Here is a 13,567-nt window from a genome sequence, read left to right on the forward strand (position 1 = left end):
TCCATGTGTGGCCGGGTGCGTGACTCAACGAACGTTCTCAGACAGGGAAAACAATGACAATGAACGCGTTTAGAGATAGGTGAAGCAAGGCCTCGTCTCGTATGGAAACTCTGCTTGTTTGGGAGAAATGGGTTTTTGTTTCAGGCAAGCCAAGCGAACTTGCAGTAACGCGGTCAACAAGGCATAGCTACATTAAAACATATGAAAAAGACATACGCAACTAGTATAATAATATAAAATAATTATTATTTTAGAAACTGGTTTACGACTGTTACACCATCGTCAGGTACAAAGATAAATAGGTGTGGCTGTGAAATTTTTGTGATTAAAAAAAAAAAATGGTTCAAATGGCTCTGAGCACTATCGGATTTAACATCTGAGGTCATCAGTCCCCTAGAACTTAGAACTGCTTAGACCTAACTAACCTAAGGACATCACACACATCCATGCCCGAGGCAGGATTCGAACATGCGACCATAGCAGTCGCGCGGTTCCGGACCGAAGCGCCTAAAACCGCTCGGCCACCGCGGCCGGCTTTGTGAGGTCAAAGATCTACTGAGTATCTCAGACGGTTTTCAAAGATCACAGTTATTACGGAGAGTCAGAAATAAAATTAGAGAATTTATTTCAGTTAAATTCGATGTAAAATGTTTAGTGTAGATGAAATACGTAACACACAGCGAATATGAACTATATGCAAAATTTTAGCAATTGTTCATAGAAGAAAAATAGTAAAGCTTCGGTGACGTAATCCTAGGGGGATTATTGAACAAGATAATCTTGTCCTTAACAGGTCCAGTATTACAACAGGTAAAATATTACAATTAAACGGGTAAGTGATAAAAGTTGTAGTATTTATATCACGTAGAATTTTAACTAGACAAGTAAAACTACAGTAACTTAATTTAAGGCAAAAATGGGGATGTGAGTAGGAGGCGTAATTTAGAATGTGGTCTGTATAGTATTATCAGCAGTCTCAGCAATTAGAAATGGCGAGTAAGGTAAACGTGTCTGATAATTCATTACTGACTTATGAGCTTGGGCAAGTAGACATCTGTCATCTTTGAAAACCAACTGAGATACTCCTCAGATGCATCTATTTTAAAATCTTTGATCCCACATAAATTTCACAGCCACACATATTTGTCTTTGTACCTGACGATAGCGTAATGGCTGAAAACTGCTTGTAACATAATAAATACTATAAAACTAGCGACCCAGCCAGGCTGCACGGGTTGCATTAAGTATCTACGGCTACGTGACGTTTTTGCGTAGCGTATTTTGTTTACGCGCAACAGCGTAGAGTTACAAATAAACGTAAGACAACGCTAATATTGTGTATTCTATACTGAATTGGTGTTTGGAGTGACATCTCATGCCAGTGACGGGAACACATCATGATATAGGTTGTATGTTTACAACAGATGTAAATACTGTAAGCAGATCGTGTGTGTGTGTGTGTGTGTGTGTGTGTGTGTGTGTGTGTGTGTGTGTGTGTAGCATACGAATACTACACGTATACAGAGAAAACTGAAAAGAAGATCAGGAATACAAGTATTATTTTGTACAAAATACTATGAAGTTGGTCAAAGGTCTTTAAAAAATATTTTCGTCATATGGTATAAAATAATATCGATGACAAGCTACTTGTTAAGTAGAGGACTAAACTATCTTTGGTGAACAACTCCTCTACAATAACAAGTAACTTGTCATCGATATAATTTTATACAATATGACAAAAATATTTTTTAAAGACCTTTCACCAATTTCTCAATATTTTGTACAAAGTAGTACTTATAGTCCTGATCATCTCTTCAGTACTTCTCTGTGAACATTTACTATCTGTATGTTTGCTTCTAAAAGTCCTGTGCCGTATATTGATATTCATTGCATGTATTACACATTATTTAAGTCATGACTACTGTAATATGGTAGCTTAAACCATTTTAACCCCGTAAATATTCATGTTATTTTGGACTTCTTTGTAAAAGAACTGTTGACATTTCCCGTACACTACATATAATTATTGTATCTTTGGATAATATCCGTGAAGATGGTCCAAGACTGAAACCGTTTGATATTTGGGTTTAAAATAAAAGCAGCTGATGGTTCAAATAGGCATTTTATTCATTTTAACATTTGTTGACAGTCACCTTCAAAAAACGTTTTGAATTGTGTTACTTTTTCGTTACTGGTAATATTTATTACTATACTTCAAAGGCGGGTAACTTAATGCGCCTTTTTTTCAAAGAATTTTGCAGTGAATTAAGAGTGTGAACTATGACTGCTAATTTGAGAAAGCAGAAATTGGCAGTCTGAAATTGTCGTCATATTTCGAAATTCACATCTCTACTTCATTGAGAGGTGAATGTTTGGTTAAAACGCATAGTGGGATAAAGCAATTCCACAACCTTTCGGTTTCCTAGCACACTCTCTATCGCTACACCGCCACACAACATGCAAATTAGACCCCACTTCCTGCGTTCTAGGGGCATTGCGACTGTCTCAAGTTACGGTGGCTGTTCACTAGGTGGCGATGGCGTCGCTTTCACAACTTGAATTCATCATAGTTTAAATAATTTGTACGAAATATTTGTGAATTATACACAAAAATCTTTCTCGTGAGTCATTGTATCTGTTAGTCACAACACGATTCTCTACAACAGTCTGTGAGATTTGTCGTCATATACAGATGGACCTGAGCAAATGATTTAAGAGGTAGAGATGTTACAGCAGTGTCTTATGTTACTTCATTCATGACGGTGATACGAGCGTTGTGCAGTGTGCTTTAGTATTCAAAACGATCCTGCTCACCTAAAAAATGGATGTACCGCGTAAGAGTCAGTTCTTCTCGCGTGACACTCTCACCTTTTAGCGAAACTGTTCTGCGGCAGCTGTTAGCACAGAGCCACATGGGCCACTGGACGCGGGACAGCGTGGCTCCGTAGTGAAGCAATACAGAGCAGGAAAGGGCAGGGACGCGGAACCGCCGGACAGCTGCCCCTGTGGGGGATTTCCTGTCGCAGAATGCTGCCCGTTGCGCCAGCCGGCACCGCAGCACTCGTGTGAGCAACCTGCCACTGCAGGCTGTGTGAGAACCGCCGGCGTGTTCTACGTGCTCCAGTAAGCGCTGATTTCTCCTGTGAGATACGCCGCGTACCGGCGGAAAACACACTCAGGCGCGAGGATTTCGTCAACGCCTGCTGTTGAGAAACTATTGCTGAAGCCTAAGCAGCAACAGGAAGTCAGAGAGAGAGAGAGAGAGAGAGAGAGAGAGAGAGAGAGAGAAATAGTTCTGTTCGTTTCGTGAGAAACAGCTAACAATTTGCGTGATATCCTGCAGGTAAATGCACAGAGCTAGGCTACAATCACGGACTATTCTCCCTTCTGAGCGGTGTCATTCTTCTTTTTAATGGATGCGAGAATTTCAGCTTGTTTATCCAGCACTCGCTGAATAACAGTTATTGTCCGATGTCTGAGATGTTCCCGAATTACGTAATAACTGCAGCGGAGTGCACGTGTTAGTAGATGGGCAGAATTTTTTGCATGCAAAAACAAAGAAGACAAAAGCCATTCAGAAGAAACGAAACAGTAACTCACCGCGTAAAGATCAACGTAACACAGAATCATCTAAATACTCGCACACACACACAAAAGACGCCTCGGAAGTTCACATGAACTTAATTGCATTTGGTTCTACCGAAACGTGATCTGAGTCAAACCACTGAGCCACCTAGCCCTGTAAAACCATGCACGAAGTACACTACCTACAAAACAAGTGATGCCCCCCGATGACAGGATTGGATGTTAGTGTAACATCTTACATCGACGGGGATATAAATGGTTAGAGCTGCAGTTCTCTATGACAGGTACACCGGCCGCCAGAATGCATTAGCGTTCTTCGTGTTTAGTGTTGCTATCAGGTTCAAAATGGTTCAGATGGCTCTGAGCACTATGGGACTTAACATTTGTGGTCGTCAGTCCCCTAGAACTTAGAACTACTTAAACCTAACTAAGTGAAATAATCCTAAACACAACAATAGTAAATATTAATTCTCAGATGGTTAAATTATCCTAAACAAGAAACTATTAACATTTAACTAGAAGTTTCTTTACAAAATTGTTCCTACACATATGTTATGATGTTGGTCAGTACTACGAAAATCGTCTGATTCCGGTTCAAAGTTCGGTCCCATTTTTAGGATGACAATCAAGTCTACAGTGGATGGTTAGTTAAGTGACAAATTGAACAAAAGATTGCCCAAGGTCGCTCTAGTTTACAGTTGACGCAAGCTGGTCAACCAACAAGTTTACGCCTCTGCACGTGGTATTTACCTTAAGCTACGATGAGCTGTCGTCTGCTAGGCCGCTCTCTTCCGCTGAAATTCCTATAAAACCTTTGCTCAGTTTTCCAGCAGTAACTTTCCCTATGTTTCTTGTTATGCGAGAGAACATGTACTCATCCTTAGTCTTAGAATGTGGCGATATACACTCCTGGAAATGGAGAAAAGAACACATTGACACCGGTGTGTCAGACCCACCATACTTGCTCCGGACACCGCGAGAGGGCTGTACAAGCAATGATCACACGCACGGCACAGCGGACACACCAGGAACCGCGGTGTTGGCCGTCGAATGGCGCTAGCTGCGCAGCATTTGTGCACCGCCGCCGTCAGTGTCAGCCAGTTTGCCGTGGCATACGGAGCTCCATCGCAGTCTTTAATACTGGTAGCATGCCGCGACAGCGTGGACGTGAACCGTATGTGCAGTTGACGGACTTTGAGCGAGGGCGTATAGTGGGCATGCGGGAGGCCGGGTGGACGTACCGCCGAATTGCTCAACACGTGGGGCGTGAGGTCTCCACAGTACATCGATGTTGTCGCCAGTGGTCGGCGGAAGGTGCACGTGCCCGTCGACCTGGGACCGGACCGCAGCGACGCACGGATGCACGCCAAGACCGTAGGATCCTACGCAGTGCCGTAGGGGACCGCACCGCCACTTCCCAGCAAATTAGGGACCCTGTTGCTCCTGGGGTAGCGGCGAGGACCATTCGCAACCGTCTCCATGAAGCTGGGCTACGGTCCCGCACACCGTTAGGCCGTCTTCCGCTCACGCCCCAACATCGTGCAGCCCGCCTCCAGTGGTGTCGCGACAGGCGTGAATGGAGGGACGAATGGAGACGTGTCGTTTTCAGCGATGAGAGTCGCTTCTGCCTTGGTGCCAATGATGGTCGTATGCGTGTTTGGCGCCGTGCAGGTGAGCGCCACAATCAGGACTGCATACGACCGAGGCACACAGGGCCAACACCCGGCATCATGGTGTGGGGAGCGATCTCCTACACTGGCCGTACACCACTGGTGATCGTCGAGGGGACACTGAATAGTGCACGGTACATCCAAACCGTCATCGAACCCATCGTTCTACCATTCCTAGACCGGCAAGGGAACTTGCTGTTCCAACAGGACAATGCACGTCCGCATGTATCCCGTGACACCCAACGTGCTCTAGAAGGTGTAAGTCAACTACCCTGGCCAGCAAGATCTCCGGATCTGTCCCCCATTGAGCATGTTTGGGACTGGATGAAGCGTCGTCTCATGCGGTCTGCACGTCCAGCACGAACGCTGGTCCAACTGAGGCGCCAGGTGGAAATGGCATGGCAAGCCGTTCCACAGGACTACATCCAGCATCTCTACGATCGTCTCCATGGGAGAATAGCAGCCTGCATTGCTGCGAAAGGTGGATATACACTGTACTAGTGCCGACATTGTGCATGCTCTGTTGCCTGTGTCTATGTGCCTGTGGTTCTGTCAGTGTGATCATGTGATGTATCTGACCCCAGGAATGTGTCAATAAAGTTTCCCCTTCCTGGGACAATGAATTCACGGTGTTCTTATTTCAATTTCCAGGAGTGTACATGCGCATGGGTGAAACAGCGTGCATGTTATAATGCCCTCTCAGTTCTCGCAAGAACAGTTACCTAATTGGCCTGTTCGTTTCGCCACAGTTGGAGCTAAACGGTGCTACAGCTAATTTCTAGCTGGATATCAGCCGTTGTGAACGCAGAGTTCAAACAAATTACTCCTCTGCGTCGTACAGAGCGTTATGTGCTCCATTCTGCACTTGACGCCAGTTCAGAGAAGAGTCTCCGAAGATTTCCGTCTTGTCTTACTCATAGCCGAACTGTTCCCCACCTGGGTTCTTTCGTTCTTAACGACACGGCTTTTTTCGACCAACAGGAGTATTCCTCTTATTATGTGGAAACACTCTCTACCAATGGCAAGGTCCCTACCATTAAACTGCGTCGAAACTTTGGCTCTTTTCTCGGACGTTTTGTGCCCGTTCCAGACGCTTAAATGTGTACATTGACTCTCTCATGTGTGTACCACTCGCTGGACACGTGATCAGACATGCATCACTGGTCTTGTTTCGTATCCATTTGGAAGCTTTCTTTCCTGTCCTCCCTCAGATGAGCCGTTATATTTGATCTCCCTGTCTGAGTCACCTGATCGGTCATTGACTTTCCGCCTGGAACACCCCTTTATGTGGTTTTGTGGTACCCCCTGTAGCGTGGCCTTGTCTCTGTGTCGTCCCTCTGAATTCCAAACTAAAATGCCTCTCACTGCTTGTTTCACCTTCCGCTGAAACATGCATTATAGGAACGGTGCGTTAATTACCATTTATTGAATATCATCCCCTTTTACGAGGGCAGTTCAATAAGTAATGCAACACATTTTTTTTCTCGGCCAATTTTGGTTGAAAAAACCGGAAATTTCTTGTGGAATATTTTCAAACATTCCCGCTTCGTCTCGTATAGTTTCATTGACTTCCGACAGGTGGCAGCGCTGTACGGAGCTGTTAAAATGGCGTCTGTAACGGATGTGCGTTGCAAACAACGGGCAGTGATCGAGTTTCTTTTGGCGGAAAACCAGGGCATCTCAGATATTCATAGGCGCTTGCAGAATGTCTACGGTGATCTGGTAGTGGACAAAAGCACGGTGAGTCGTTGGGCAAAGCGTGTGTCATCATCGCCGCAAGGTCAAGCAAGACTGTCTGATCTCCCGCGTGCGGGCCGGCCGTGCACAGCTGTGACTCCTGCAATGGCGGAGCGGGCGAACACACTCGTTCGAGATGATCGACGGATCACCATCAAACAACTCAGTGCTCAACTTGACATCTCTGTTGGTAGTGCTGTCACAATTGTTCACGAGTTGGGATATTGAAAGGTTTGTTCCCGCTGGGTCCCTCGTTGTCTAACCGAACACCATAAAGAGCAAAGGAGAACCATCTGTGCGGAATTGCTTGCTCGTCGTGTGGCTGAGGGTGACAATTTCTTTTCAAAGATTGTTACAGGCGATGAAACATGGGTTCATCACTTCGAACCTGAAACAAAACGGCAATCAATGGAGTGGCGCCACACCCACTCCCCTACCAAGAAAAAGTTTAAAGCCATACCCTCAGCCGGTAAAGTCATGGTTACAGTCTTCTGGGACGCTGAAGGGGTTATTCTGTTCGATGTCCTTCCCCATGGTCAAACGATCAACTCTGAAGTGTATTGTGCTACTCTTCAGAAATTGAAGAAACGACGTCAGCGTGTTCGTAGGCACAAAAATCAGAACGAACTTCTCCTTCTTTATGACAACGCAAGACCTCACACAAGTCTTCGCACCCGAGAGGAGCTCACAAAACTTCAGTGTTCTTCCTCATGCACCCTACAGCCCCGATCTCGCACCGTCGGATTTCCATATGTTTGGCCCAATGAAGGACGCAATCCGTGGGACGCACTACGCGGATGATGAAGTTATTGATGCAGTACGACGTTGGCTCCGACATCGACCAGTGGAATGGTACCATGCAGGCATACAGGCCCTCATTTCAAGGTGGCGTAAGGCCGTAGCATTGAATGGAGATTACGTTGAAAAATAGTGTTGTGTAGCTAAAAGATTGGGGAATAACCTGGTGTATTTCAATGCTGAATAAAACAACCCCTGTTTCAGAAAAAAAATGTGTTGCATTACTTATTGAACTGCCCTCGTACATACTGCTAGGCAAATTTTTCCATTACCGCCGAATTAAGTTAGGTGCCATATTCACCTTCCTGTTGCGATGTATAAAGCTCTCATGTACGGTGCGAATTTGACCTTCATTTATTCTGCCACCTTACAACTTCTTATCAAGATACCAATCGACCGCATCCGATCAGCACGAGAGAGGACTGTCGTAGTGTGCACCAAGTATATCGTAGCCCCTTCACATCCGTGCCTCTCATCAGGGAACAAATTATAGGCCCCCTGCAACATTGTGTGCCAACTCACACCATTAGTCGGAAACTAGCAGCAGCTGGGCTAGCGTCTTAACGTTCCAAGCGTAGGCTGCCGTTAACACCACACCACGAACCGCTGCGTCTGGAGTGGGGCCATGACCAGGAAGCATGGACTGCTGACGAAGGGAGTTACACAGTGTTCAGTAGTCAACCGCAGTTCTGCGCTACCACAGACGACCATCGTTGGCGAGAAAGGTAGTGACATGGAGAGACCTCCCACACTTCCAGTGTTTCGGAAAGTCAAAACAGTGTTACTCCTGGCATCACTGTGTGCGGAGGCATCGAGTATGACTTCAGGTCACAGCTGGCAGTGTTTGAGGGGAACTCTGACTGCACAACAGTACGTCACGGACATCCTATCGTCATGCGTTACCTTCCACACGGCAGTCGTGGTGTCCTTTTACAACAAGATACTGTTCGTCCACACTTCGCACGTATTTTCGAACTATCTACGTGATGTAGATGCATTCCGAAGGCCAGTAAGATTCCCAGATCTGTCCCCACTAGAACATGTGTGGTACCAGTTTGGACGTCAACATCATTACAGTGCATATCGAGGGTGACTTACAACTTGTGGAGCAGCATGCCTCTGGAAAGGATACAGCGGCTTCATGACACCCTTTTGAACTGAATCAGTGCACGTATCCAGGCCAAAAGCAATGTATTGTACAGATGAATGGATCCGTACTGCCAAGTTCTTCGTAAATTTGACTGTGTTGTAATCGCTGAATAACATCAAGTACCCTCCCCTTCTTGTGCGCTTCACATTTTTGTCAGGCAGTATAACTGTCTCACAAAGTATGCATTGTTAACGTCACTGATTAAACTAAAGTAAGACGCAAGATGATTATTGTTGCACAGTTCTAAGTGCAACTATGTGATGTCTAGGAAATTAAAGCAACGGATACGGCGCTTATATTCACTTCTGTGTAAGAAAATAATCAATGGCCAATAATTAGGTCCCTATCTGTTGGGTCTTGCCCACTCGTCTCGTATAGGGGGCCCAGGGGATGGTGCGTTCTCGGAATGCTATACAAGTCAAGCATATAATATTAGTGGTTTTATTTCTGTAAAGCAGATTGACTAATTAATTTTAATGTACAAGGGGGTCGTAAGCGATGGGCCACATGCAACATAAATCCGAGTCCTGGCTATACACAAGTTTCAAACAAGAAAGTCTGTCATAAAGTTTGAGCATTACTACTAAGTGTTCTTGTAGCACTCTCTGCTAGTCCGTGACGTGCTCCGCGAATACGTTCCACTAATGTCCGTATATTGAGCCGATCTGAACCGTCGAGGCTGGCAGAAACGGCGCTTATATTCACTTCTGCTTGAGGACACTCCTGTCGTGGTGCGGTCTTATTCCACGCACCATTGGCCGACGTCGTTTCACTGCCTTCTCTGGTCTTGCGTTCTTCGTTATCGTTCCAACACTTGTGGTTACGCCAGAACACTATCGTCATCCATCAGTGATGGCCCAATTCTTCTGTTTATCATTTTTCCTACTGTCTCATTAAGATGACAAACATCTGTACAAGGAAACTGTTAGGGATGCCATATAATTCAGTGTATTTCCTTGGTATGAATGTCAATACTGTGCATCTTCAGCTAATATCATTGTTCTCTGCTTTCGCCCTAAGTTTCTCTACACGACGTGGGCGAGAAACTAAGTGGTTGCAGTTTAAAATTTTGATTATCTCGATAATGGAACAACTGAACACCGGGGAATTCAGTGGTGCGTCTTCGTGTAAATGAGTAACTAAAGCTTCAGGAACATTATTTCGTACACTATCACTATAAGCACTCCGGCCAAAACATCTGTCTGGGTTTGGTTATTCTACGGATGTTTATGTATTTGACCAAACTTTGTTTTTAACAACGTGAAGCACATATTACTACACATGTGAGAGATCTTCTCCCCCCCCCCCCCCCCCCATCTTTAACCTCGGCTTTAAAACTGGCTAATCTGACCAGTCTAGTTGCAGCTACAGATCATTCCTCAGGAACTAATGCTGAGTTATGCAGAGGAATTTAATTAATGCGCTATGGTAATAGCGCATTAATTAAATTGCATTGCATCCCGAGTGGGTCCGACGGTATTTTCTATCACTCCTTTCAGTGTCATGGTATTTACTGACTATGGAATTAAAATCACGGCATGCAATAGATGCAGAATTTATTTCACAACATAAGGTCCCTGTCAAGGTGGTGTTCCAGTGTAACCTTACCATGAGCTTCGATGGCCGGAGTCGAACCAAAGTAAGTCCAGGAAGTCCCTTATCACAGCGAGTCAGGGACACGCTCCTCTTAGTCTGGCTCAAAATGGCTCTTAGCACCATGGGACATAACTTCTGAGGTCATCAGTCCCCTAGAACTTAGAACTACTTGAACCTAACTAACCTAAGGACATCACACACATCCATGCCCGAGGTAGGATTCGAACCTGCGACCGTAGCGGTAGCGTGGCTCCAGACTGTAGCGCCTAGAACCGCTAGGCCACTCCGGCCGGCTCCTCTTAGTCTATCCGACTCCGAGTCCCCAGAAGCTTCGGACATCTGAATGTGAATCTGAATCTTTCTTGCTCCACGGTATGAGTCGGATGTCCTTACTGATAGCGAGCGCGGATATTTCTCCCACAAATCAGAACACGAATCTAAGCACGTTCTTCCACGCCTGATGACAGCTTTTCGCGCGCCTGGAATGTCCTAGCCAGTCTCCTGTATTGCCGTCAACAATGGCCAATGGCACAATTTTTTTAATGTCTTCCACACTCCCTCCATCACCTCTGTAAGAACTCCTCTCCCAGTCATTTTTTTTAACACTCATTGCGGAGACATGGCTTAGCCACAGCCTGGGGAATGTTTCCAAAGTGAAATTTTCACTTTACAGCGGATTGTGCGCTGATATTAAACTTCCTGGCAGACTGAAACTGTGTGCCGGACTGAGACTCGAAATCGACACTTGTCTCCGCAATATCCTTTCTTCCAGGAGTGCTGGTTCTGCAAGGTCTGCAGGAGAGCTTCTGTGAAGTTTGGAAGGTAGGAGACGAGATACTGGCGGAATTAAAGCTGTGAGGACGGGTCGTGCGTCGTGCTTGGGTAGCTCAGATGGTAAAGCACTTTCCCGCGAAAGGAAAAGGTCCCGAGTTCGAGTCTCGGTCCGCCACGTATTAATCTGCCAGAAAGTTTCATTTTCAAATCGTTCGTGTGACATACGAAACATACAGTGTATCTTTTGAAAAGTGGCAAGCTGTTCAGCGCGACTATGTTCATTTATTTATGATTAGTAATACGACTACAGGGGAGTTGAGTTAGTTTAGATTACAGTGGTCGCATGCGTTTATTTCCTTTCCTATTTTTTTCTTTAACCTAACATGGTGCTGGTTGAGTCAAATTATTTTATGGGGAAACTTTGGAAGTATGGAGACCTGCGGATACGAGGCAGGTGACGTGAAGAGAGGGTAAGCGAAACGACCGCCGATGAGCCTAGGGAACACAGCCCTTTGCAGAGCTGAGGACAGCCTGCTCTTGCGTTGTCTTTGGTTAAGTCGCCCACCTAGCGTCGTTCCAGCGACGGGCCATTGTGCGGCTTATTTCATATACCCACTTTGGACGGTCGAGTTGAAAGTATTCGTTACGACGGAACTCTGGCGACAGGAGTTAGGCACTCGAACCACGTTAACAAAAATGCTTTCACCAGACAAACATGTCCTGGCTTCTAGCCAGTTATTTTAGCGTCTCCCAGGACCTGTAACGCGAGGCTAGCTGATGGCTGAGAGAGCACCGAATGGTGAAATAGATGTGACGCCAGGCAGATGTAACATGTGGTGGGACGTAGTTCAGAAGAGAGTGGAGGAAACTGAGACCACTGTTTTTTTTCTTTTTTTTTCTTTCGCCTCTTCTTGGCGGGATATTTTGTTAAAGAAACAATTATGCCATTGGCGGACTGATATAACTTTAGAGAAGATTGGCGGTCGAGTTTTTCTTGATGAGAAGAAGTGAGCTGTCAGTTCTTTATGGGCATAAAAAGAAAGACTTCGTCTATGGGATAAGCGCTGAACACATCGGTATTCCACAGGCTGCACTCTCAACTGGAGGAGCTGCCTGGGTCCATTGTTCGAGTCATTGGCAGAGCGATCCTAGTATCGAACATCATTGAGTTGGTTGGGTTGGGTTGTTTGGGGAAGGAGACCAGACAGCGAGGTCATCGGTGTCATCGGATTAGGAAAGGACGGGGAAGGAAGTCGGCGTGCCCTTTCAAAGGAACCATCCCGGAATTTGCCTGGAGCGATTTAGGGAAATCACGGAAAACCTAAATCAGGATGGCCGGACGCGGGATTGAACCGTTGTCGTCCCGAATGCGAGTCGTGTGCTAGCACTGCGCCACCTCGCTCGGTCGAACATCATGGGACCAAGACATGGTCTCATCACTCTGTTCATATTGCACCGAAGATTATGGTAAGCGCAGCTACCAGCTCCGACATGTTAGGGCAATCGAGAGCTTGCAGTTCAGATTCAGGATAGGTTTCACTGTCTGCGTTAGCCAGTTCATCCTCAGAATGGTTCAAATGGCTCTGAGCACTATGGGACTTAACATCGGAGGTCATCAGTCCCCTAGAACTTAGAACTACTTAAACCTAACTAACCTAAGGCCATCACACATATCCATGCTCGAGGCAGGATTCGAACCTGAGACCGTAGCGGTCGCGCGGTTTCAGACTGAAGCGCCTAGAACCGCTCGGCCACTCCGGCCGGCGCATCCTCAGAACTATAGGTTCTTTGGTTCTATATTCAGCCACTGTAATCGTTATACACCTAACTTGAGATAAATGTCAATAAGTCAGATGCAAGATTATTAAGCCGTTCTTACGCCACTGAGTAACTTTGCCAGTCAATAGTTCCAGTTTTGTAATTCTCAGGGTTATTACTGTGATTGTAACTTCAGCAAATTTATAACTGCTTTGGATGCTTTACGATTCTAATGCTTTTTATAATAACCTAAAGAGTTCGTTAAAATCTTTCTTTTATTATCAAATTTAATATTTTTCAATAATAAAATGCAAATTCCCCATCTATTGATTCGCTGCGAGGGCCACACTATTTCATAGCCTTAAGCAGTCCGTTTCATGCTTCAATTAAGGCGTTGTGCCTTAAGAGTGCGCCTCTATCACGATTAAGTCTGATTCAGTTAAATTCACTTACACTCTCTCTCTCTCTCTCTCTCTCTCTCTCTCTCTCTCTCTCTCTC

The 13,567-nt window shown here is 45.5% G+C and overlaps 1 protein-coding gene across 3 annotated transcripts in view; it reads right to left on the bottom strand.

Annotated features, from left to right (window-relative positions):
- Window positions 1–13,567, bottom strand: part of LOC126194977 (ATP-binding cassette sub-family G member 1-like) — an 803,933-nt gene that overhangs the window by 393,695 nt on the left and 396,671 nt on the right. Inside the window, exon 1 of one of the 3 annotated variants that reach the window (XM_049933386.1) lies at window positions 2,815–2,918. The exons of the other annotated variants lie outside the window; for them this stretch is intronic. The gene's annotated coding sequence lies outside the window, so the exon portion shown is untranslated. Of the gene's footprint in view, window positions 1–2,814; window positions 2,919–13,567 lie in introns of those variants that run through there. 3 annotated transcript variants of the gene reach the window in all.

Source organism: Schistocerca nitens, chromosome 7 (genome assembly GCF_023898315.1).
Source record: "Schistocerca nitens isolate TAMUIC-IGC-003100 chromosome 7, iqSchNite1.1, whole genome shotgun sequence".
In the NCBI taxonomy this organism is placed as follows: domain Eukaryota; kingdom Metazoa; phylum Arthropoda; class Insecta; order Orthoptera; family Acrididae; genus Schistocerca; species Schistocerca nitens.